This window comes from Rhincodon typus, chromosome 11, assembly GCF_021869965.1.
Source record: "Rhincodon typus isolate 14 chromosome 11, sRhiTyp1.1, whole genome shotgun sequence".
NCBI lineage: Eukaryota > Metazoa > Chordata > Chondrichthyes > Orectolobiformes > Rhincodontidae > Rhincodon > Rhincodon typus.
Window position 1 is genome coordinate 5,082,452 of NC_063342.1, and position 9,357 is coordinate 5,091,808.

The 9,357-nt window shown below is 44.1% G+C and overlaps 1 long non-coding RNA gene across 1 annotated transcript in view; it reads right to left on the reverse strand.

Annotated features, from left to right (window-relative positions):
• Positions 1-5,453, reverse strand: part of LOC125484366 — a 21,889-nt gene extending 16,436 nt beyond the window's left edge. Inside the window, exon 1 of the long non-coding RNA XR_007263183.1 lies at positions 5,187-5,453. This is a non-coding gene — a long non-coding RNA (uncharacterized LOC125484366). The remainder of the gene's footprint in view (positions 1-5,186) is intronic.
• Positions 5,454-9,357: the final 3,904 nt, after the last annotated feature.

A 9,357-nucleotide genomic window follows, 5' to 3' on the forward strand; every position in this document is an offset into this window, starting at 1 on the left:
GGGCTGGGGAGATGGCGGGGTGTTACTATGATGGGCTGGGGAGATGGTAGGGTGTTACTCTGATGGAAGAGTAGGGAGGGCCAATGATGGGTATGTTCACAGGAGTGGGGGAGGGGGAGGGGGAGTTGCTGGTTGTCTGCAACTGGGGGCTAGAGACCAAATGACAAAACCTTGAGGGATATGTCCAATCTTAGATGATAGCCCTACTCAGAAGAAAAGAAGACAAAAAGACATACACACAAACACACTTATAGACAGATACACATACATAGTAAAAACCGAAAGAATTGTGGATGCTGTAAATTAGGAACAAAAACAGAAGTTGCTGGAAAAGCTCAGCCGGTCTGGCAGCATCTGTGAAGGAGAAAACAGAGTTAACGTTTCGGGTCCAGTGACCCTTCCTCAGAACTGATACTCAGAACACATAGGTAGCCCTACTCAAAAGAACAGGCCTATTGGTGCCTGATAAACAGACACTACACAGACAGACTACTCCGTAGGGTAGTGTCTCTAGATACTGAATGCTTGCTACAGTGTGAACCAAGCAAAGTGCCCTGAGATATTGCTGAGAGATTTTGGAAGGAGCTTTGTTACCTCAGGAATATTTTTATTCCGCTTTCTAACTTGTTCCAGTCCACCATTAAAAGCAAGGTGAAAAGCAAGGTCGGTCATTCTAAATACATTTTAATTAATAATTGAGTCAGTGCACTTTTCTGATCAATCTATTATAATCTTTCACAGTCACTGCAGCCTCTCTCTGTTAGACTCAGATATTGGAAATGTGCTATAAGCTGGCCAAACACACACACAGACACACACAGACACACTGACACACACACACACTGACACACACACACAGACATGCACCAGGCACACACACACGGACACGCACGGACACGCACAGACACACTGACACTCACACACTGACACACACACACGCACACACACACACACACACACACACAGACACACACACAGACACTGACACACTCACACGCACACACACAAACATAGACACACAGACATACACACAGACAGACACATACACACACACAGACATACATACACACACACACAGACACTGACACACTCACACATACACATGCACACGCACACACACGTACACAAACACAAACATAGACACACAGACAGACAGACACACACACATACACACTTTCTCTCACACACACACACACACACACACACGCACAGACCTGGACACACACAGACAGACAGACAGAAACACACACGCACACAAACACACTCTCATACTCACACATTCACACACATACACAGACACACACATATGCACACACACAGACAGATGCATACACAAAGCATATGTATACACAAAGGCATGCACATACACAAACACACAGACATGTATAGATAGATATACACGTACAAATCCAAACAGATATACACATGTGTAGACAGACACACAAACACTTATACACAGACACATAGACAGAGAGACACACTCCTTGCCTGTGCCATTCATTGCATTCTTTTGGTGGGAGCATTCCCCTTGCTCCAAAAGCTGCAGCATGACACAGAGTGAATGATAAACTGTGTGCCCTTTAAAATCTCATTTACAGGATGCTTTCATTAGAGCCCTCAATTGATGACCATGCGTCTTCAAATTTGCATTCTCATTAGGGTCATGCGTTCATCAGTTGTTAATATTATTTTCATGCAAATATGGTGATAGCAGGATAAATTACAATAGCAGTTCCAGTTACTTGCATGAACCAAATCCTACAATGTAGAAGGAGGCCATTTAGCCTCCTGTGCGTATACTGGCCCTTTGAAAGAGCTTCTGGGATAATCCTTCTTCATCTTAATAGCCCTGTGAAACTTTCCGTGTCTGTGTGTGTGTGTCTCAGTGTGTATGTAAATGAGTGTGTGTGCCTCTCTGAGTATGTATCTGAGTTTGCGTGCCTGAATGTATACGTGTCTGAGTCAGTGTGTGTGTAGATCCCAGCAACTTACTGAGTAAAAAACATTCTGTCATCCTCCACTGTCTGTCCCTGTCATTATCTTAAATCTGTCTCCTCTGGTTTTCTCTCATTCTTTTCCTTTACTGCTCCAAGCAGCAATAACTGGTAATAATTAAACATCTGGAATCTGTTGATGAATCCCAAAGCTTCGTTCCCGATCACCCCCAAGATAAAAAAGTGGAGCTCTGACTGTACACACTTTTTATCTTTGTAATGTCCATCTCTGGACTCGAGAGAGGCATTTTGATTTCACTTAGAGAACTCTTTCACCTGCTGCCTGTACCCTGCCTTAGATCGAGTCCCATTCACACTCACCTCTGCACTTACATATGCACATTAACTTCTTTTCTGAGTTCATTCACGGGATGATGGCATCACTAGCCAGGCAGCATTTATTGTCCATCCCTAATTGCCCAGAGGGCAGTTAAGAGTCAACCACATTGCTGTGGGTCTGGAGTCACACGTAGGCCAGGCCAGGTAAGGATGGCAGTTTCCTTCCCTAAAGGACATTAGTGAACCAGATGGGTTTTTCCGACAATCAACAATGGATTCACGGTCATCATTAGATTGTTAATTCCAGATATTTTATTGAATTCAATTCCCACCATCTGCCATGGTGGGAATCGAACCTGGGTCCCCAGAATGTTACCTGGAGGTCAAGATTAACAGCCTAGTGATAATAGCACGAGGCCATCAGCTCCCCTTGATTTACACTCTGACTAAGGATTGCCTCAATTTTAAGATTTTTGTACTAGTTTCAAATCTATCATTGGGCTCACAAATTTCTCCCTGTTTCTGTAACTTTCTCGAGCCCCACCGCCCTCTGCGATATCTCAGCTTTCGTGGTACGGTATCCTCCCAGTTCTCCCACAGCAGCCTCCTGATGTGGTGTGATGACCCCCCAGCGTGGTGTGGTGACCCCCCCTCAGTGTGGCATGGTGACTCCCCGGCGTGGTGTGGTGACCCCCCGGTAAGGTGTGGTGTGGTGACTCCCCGGTGTGGTGTGGTGTGGTGACCCCCCGGTGTGGTGTGGTGTGGTGTGGTGACCCCCCGGTGTGGTGAGGTGTGGTTACCTCCCAGCATGGTGTCCTCAGCCCGGCGTGTTCTGGAGCCAGGGTACCAGTGCAGGCTGATAGCTAGCTGCCAGCATGGTCTATTCCAAACTTTTATTTCTGCAATACTCAACATTTTATTTCTCTGTTTTCTAAGACCTTATAACTAAAGGAGCTGTACCTAAGTACATTTGTACCTAAGATGGCACTGTAAGTGGCAACGTATAAACTTTTCACTATATTTACTGACTAAACGTGACAATAAACGCTAATTCTAAATCCAATTCTACTCTGATTCCTTTTCAGTATCCCCGAATCTAATTGCAATCGCACCACCATTGGCAGCTGTGCCTTCAGTAATCTGGGAGCTACACCATACATTCTCTCCTAAACATCCCCACATCTCTTCTTTTCTCTTTTGGGATGATCGTTTGCCTTATTTTTTCAACCAAGCCCTTAGTCTCACAGTAATAGACATGTACAGCACGGAAACAGACCCTTTGGTCCAACAGGTCCATGCTGACCAGATACCCCACCTTAATCTAGTCCCATTTGCCAGCATTTGGCCCATATCCCTCTAAACCCTTCCTATTCATATACCCATACAGATGCCTTTTAAATGTTGTAATTGTACCAACTCCCACCACTTTCTCTGGCAGCTCATTCCATACTCACGTCACCCTCTGTGTGAAAAAGTTGCTCCTTAAATCCCTTTTAAATCTTTCCCCTCTCACCTTAAACCCATGCCCTCTTGTTTTGGACTCCCCCACCTGAGGGAAAAGACTTTGTCTATTTAACCTATCCATGCCCCTCATGATTTTATAAACCTCTATAAGGTCACCCCTCAGCCTCCCATGCTCTAGGGAAAATCGCCCCAGTCTATTCAGCCTCTCCCTGTAGCTCAAACCCTCCAACTCTGGCAAATTATCATCTTATGTGGCTGAGTGTCAAGCTGTCCTGATTTATGTTCTCAAGAATCACTTTATAATGTTTTACTATCTTAATGATGTGATACACATGCAAGTGGATGCTACAGTTGGTCTTAGAATTCCTGCACTTGGAAAAGAGACAGAGACAGAGACAGAAATATCTGTCAGGGTTCTTGCTTCTGAACTGAAATTTTGTAATCTCTGCTCATTACAGGTGTGTACATGATGCCGAGATGGGGAAAGAATCAAGCTCCCTTGTTGTAGCCACAACTTACCAAAGGCTTGAAACCCTACTGTGGCTCACAGTTAGGTCTTGTATACAATAAAGGGGAATATATCTGACATCAGGGTCCCCATCTCCCTCTGTTCGTCTTTCTCCGTCTTTGAGAAGGAGAAACTCTTTAAAACCCATTTCTCTGAAAAACTCTCAGGTGATGTCTCCTTGATTGGCTTGCTTTCAGGTTTGTGCAGTGTCTGGGAGGTACCTCCAGACAGTCCCCTGCAGTAGTGATGCCACTTAAGTCGGAGCTTCAGTTATCCACCATCATATGGAAGGGCTGCTGAACACTAACATAGCAGGCACACATCAGAGGAGGATGGCATGGGGCAACCAAGGGTTAGGTGGTGAGGGGGATGGGCATGGGCATGGCATATACAAGGCATTTGGCAGTCTTCAAAGGCAGATTGAGCCTTAATGACATCTTCAAAATATGATTGTGCATTAGATTGGATTCGATCACACGCTCACTGCCAAAGTGGCAGGAAACAAAATTAAGACCACGGATTATTTACAATACAGGAGCATTAAGTGACATTCGACAGCTGTTTCACACATCTGTTCCATGGAAATCAATCCAGACTTTCCCCTACACTATCTGCAGCATCATTCTCCTTCCCACACCCTTCCTTACTCAATAGGCTCCAGAAGGATGCTTGCCTTCGAAGCTTATACAAGAATCATAGCTTCTTATACGTTTAAAAAAGCAAGTTGCTGTTCATTAGTTGCCATCCTTCCTGCCTGTAATGAGCCTGTCATTGCCAGTATTAATTTCTCATTGTTTAATTGATCTTGCAGCAATGTTCATCCATCATAAAGCTGTTCAATAATTCTGGTTGCCGAAACTTTGTCATTTACGACGGCCTTCAATTATATCCCACAATACGGCTATTACACAGCAGACCCACTTCTAAAACTGAAATCTCACCATTTCACATTTCCAGTTTGGGCTGGGGTTTATTTCACTCTTTCTTCCTGCCCAGAAGATGAAAGAAACCCAAACGATACTGAAAGCAGGAAAGGAATTCACCAGAAGGCTGCAAAAGCTTGAGTTCAGATGGTAACAACATAAAGGGCATGATGGGCGAAATGGCCTCATTCCCTGCTGTAGATTTGAAATAATTCAATCACTTCTGAAACTTCAAGACCTCTGAAAGTGCAATACATATCTAGTCAACATAAGGCGTGTCACAATTTCATCACGTTACACTCTGAACTATACCTTCGTGATAACACCCAATAACACACCCCTAAGAGTAACTCTGTCTATAACACACCCTCACTGTAACACTCGATAACACACCCCTCACTGTAACACTCGATAACACACCCCTCACTGTAACACTCAGTTCCCCCAGAGATGGCAGCTGTCTTCTCTGAAGGGTCAAGCACCCTTTGCAATAAGCACATGAAGATAAGCCACTATCAAGCTCCTCAGGGCCAGTTCCAGAGAGTGCTGTCTGCTCGTTGCATTTTATGCACTTGTTATGGGCCGGAGCGCAATAAAATTATGATAATACAATTTGATTGCAATGGTAGGAATAAGTTCAATATGATCAGAAACTCAATTATTGTGAACATTTTAGCTGGAAGCTACACTTCCATGGCAGCATCTGCTTCTGAAACTTATTAAAAATGACCATTTTATTGAAAATACACTTAGCTACCATTGTTTGTGTTTAATTTAGTTGGTGAGTTGTACAGGGAATCAGGGTCGGGCTTGGTGCAGGTTCTGGCTCATAACCCTTATTAACAAGTCCAATGAGAACAAAGCCTGCATGTTCTTTATCACCTAGTCTAAAGATATTACTCCATGGCCTTGCCATTTCTTTGTGTTGTTGTGACTTGCATTCAGGCTGCTTGCAAGTGCTATCCAGTTCCTAATCTCTGAAATTCCTTCCCTAACCCTCTGCACCTCTCTTCCAAAGGCAAGATCTTTGACCAGGATTATGGTCACCTGTCTTAATATCTTCTCCTCTGGCTCAGCATCAAGTTTTTGTTGTATAATTACTTCTGTGTAGCACCTTCCTATTTTTTTACACTGTTAAAGACACTACATGAATGCTGTTTGTGATAGTTTCCCTGTGTCAGAAAATCCTGGCTTACAACTCCAGTTTCAGAACTCTGAACCAGGGGTCGTAGTTTAAGGATATGGGGTAGGCCATTTCAGACTCAGATGAGGTGGCATGTCTTCACCCAGAGAATGGTGAGCCTGTGGAATTCTTTGTCACCGAAAGCAGTTGCGGCTAAAATATTAGATAACAAGGTGTAGAGATGGATGAACACAGCAGGCCAAACAGCATTATAGGTGCACGGTCTAGGCCCGAAACGTCAGCCTTCCTGCTCCTCTGATGCTGCTTGGCCTGCTGTGTTCATCCAGCTCTACACCTTGTTATCTCAGATTCTCCAGCATCTGCAGTTCCTACTATCTCCGCGGCTAAAATATTGGATGTTTTCAAAACGGCATTAGATATAGTTCTTAAGGCTCAAGGGATCAAAGGGTATGGGGGGGAGAAAGCAGGAACTGAGATGGATGGTCAGCTATGATCATATTGAATGAAGGAGCAGGCTCAAAGGGCCAAAAGGCCTACTCCTGCTCCGATTTTCTATGTTTTAATCTAGAAACGTCATCATTGTTTTGAGTGCTCCTGGGATTAGGAGAGTTGGTGAACTTTCATCCAGGGTTCCTGCACCTGATTGGTATCCTTAGAATGATGTACTTAGTTGGAAGTTGAACAAAGACAGCATCAGCTGTGTTTGGAATCTGGCTGGGTTCAATGTCATGGATAACAAGTGGCCAATAACGCACCGGATAAAGGATTGGAGGTTCGCAGTCATTGGTATAACCAGTCTTTACTGAGAGAAGAAGGGGAGGTGATTAGGATCAAGGAATGAGCAGAGGTCAATGAACTACCATTGTTTCTGCAAAGACACATAGCATGAACAAAGAGGCTATTCAGCCCCTCAATCTCTTCCTCCATTTTATTAGGTCAGGGCCGATCTGTACCTTAACTCCATCTTCCTGTCTCAGTTCTGCAGCTCTTATTGTCGGTGCCTAGAAAAAAAATCGATTCACGTCAGATTTGAAATATTCAGTTGAACCCAACAGCCTCAACACCTTCTCAGATGAGGGGAACCTCTCGACTTCCACCCCTTTATTGAAGAATTGCTTTGTGATATCTCATTTTATAGATAAAAATCCAGCTCTCGGCTCCCAACCCCCATCAGAGGAAATAGTTTCTCTTTATCTCGCCTATCAAGTCCTTTAATCAGCTTAAAGACCTCAATTAGATCACTCCATTAATCTTCTTCTTCAATGGCAGCTCACAGCAGGGACACCTGTCAGTGAGACAGCGACTGCAAAGGAATCTTGAACACAAAGGCAAAAAGAACACAACGCTCAGTCCTCAAGGAGAGGGCTCAATGAGCAAGATAAATCTCATCCAGTAAATCTTGCTGAGTAGTCACTGTCTCCTCACAATGCCGTCTTAAGAATAATTGGCATATCTGAAGAGGTTATTGCTGTAAGATTCTGTGAGATTTATGCAAGATATTAATGTTCAATAGCAAAAAGGAAGGGGGTGTGGGATGGTTTTCCCAAACACCAGCCATATCTCACCAGTGGCCAGAGTCAAAGTCTGTCTCTTCTTTGTGAATTTTCTTTACGTTTAGGCCACTCTGCCCCAACACCCTCTGCCTCTGCCAGCCTCCTACCGATCCTCTTGGCAGGTCAGGTAAAGGGAACACTGACAATCAAACGGGGCAGTAACACCTTCAGTATTAAGGCTGTACCCGAAAGAGCTTATTGTACATATTTTAAGCATTGTTTGCATTAATACAGCTGCTTTTGTACAGGCTCAGCACATCTCTAAACACTCGACAACCAACTAAAGTTTAAACTGAGAGAAACTGCGGATATTGTAAGTCAGAGCTTTTCCAGCAATTTCTGGTTTTGTTGCCAACTAAAGTTATTTTACAAGTGGAGTCTCCGATGTAGTGCAGGAAACTCGGCGGCTAATTTGTAGGCAGTAAGATCCCACAACCACTACCAAATCTTTTTGTAATGAAGCGATTGCGGTTGAGGGATAAATATCAGTCACTATGGCACCTGGGATGAACCAACTTTATCTTCTTCCAATCGTGGCCATGGGATTGTTTGTATCTATCTATCCGAGAGCACAACCCGAGAAATAATGGGGGTGAGGTCAGGCAGATAGTTGACAGGCACCAGGGGAGAGGAGTCAGGGGGCAAAGAGCAAGGAGCAGGCAGCCAAAAAAGGAACAGCAGCAATTGCAGAAGACACAGATAATTAGTCTGGACGAAACTAAAGACATTGATCCATTCTTCCTACAAACTTTCGACCACTGTGGGCACATCAATTGAAGTCAGAAGAAGGGCTAGATTCCCTCGAGTAGCATTTATCAGTGCAACAGAAAACGTGACTTTAATTGAGTTGGGCCAAATCAACAGACACACTCACAAGGAGATGGAAATACACCAATGAGCAAATATACACTATATTTATCACACTCAAACTTGCATTTAAGTGCCATCTTTAGTGCTATAAAACATTCAAGGCACCTCACAGGAGCGTTCTCAAACAAAGCTTGATACCAGGCTGTAGAAGGACTTTTTGAAAAAGCTTAGTCAGAGGTAGATTTTAGGGTTCATTGTAAAGGACAAGAGGATGACAGTGAAATGGAGAGGTTTATGGTGGGAATTCAGAGCTCAGAGCTTCAGCAGTACACACCCAGCTGCAAACACACTAGTGTGATGGAAATGGGGCGGTTCAAGAGGTGGCCTGAGCTGGCGGATCACAGAGATCTCAGAAGCTCTTAGGGACTGAGGTTTACAGAAGGGCTGAGGTCATGAGGAGCATTTCAAACTTGAGGCATTGTCAAAGTTGACCCAATATAGGTCAGTGAGCACAGCATTGCTGGCAGGACAGAACTCTCTGTATGTTAGGATACAGGCTGCAGAGTTTTGGATGAGCTGAAACTTACCAATAGTGAACAGAGTCTGGCCAAGAGAGTACTGGAATAGTCACAGATGGAAAAAAAAGCAATGACTGACTCACACATTTACTCACTCACTCACT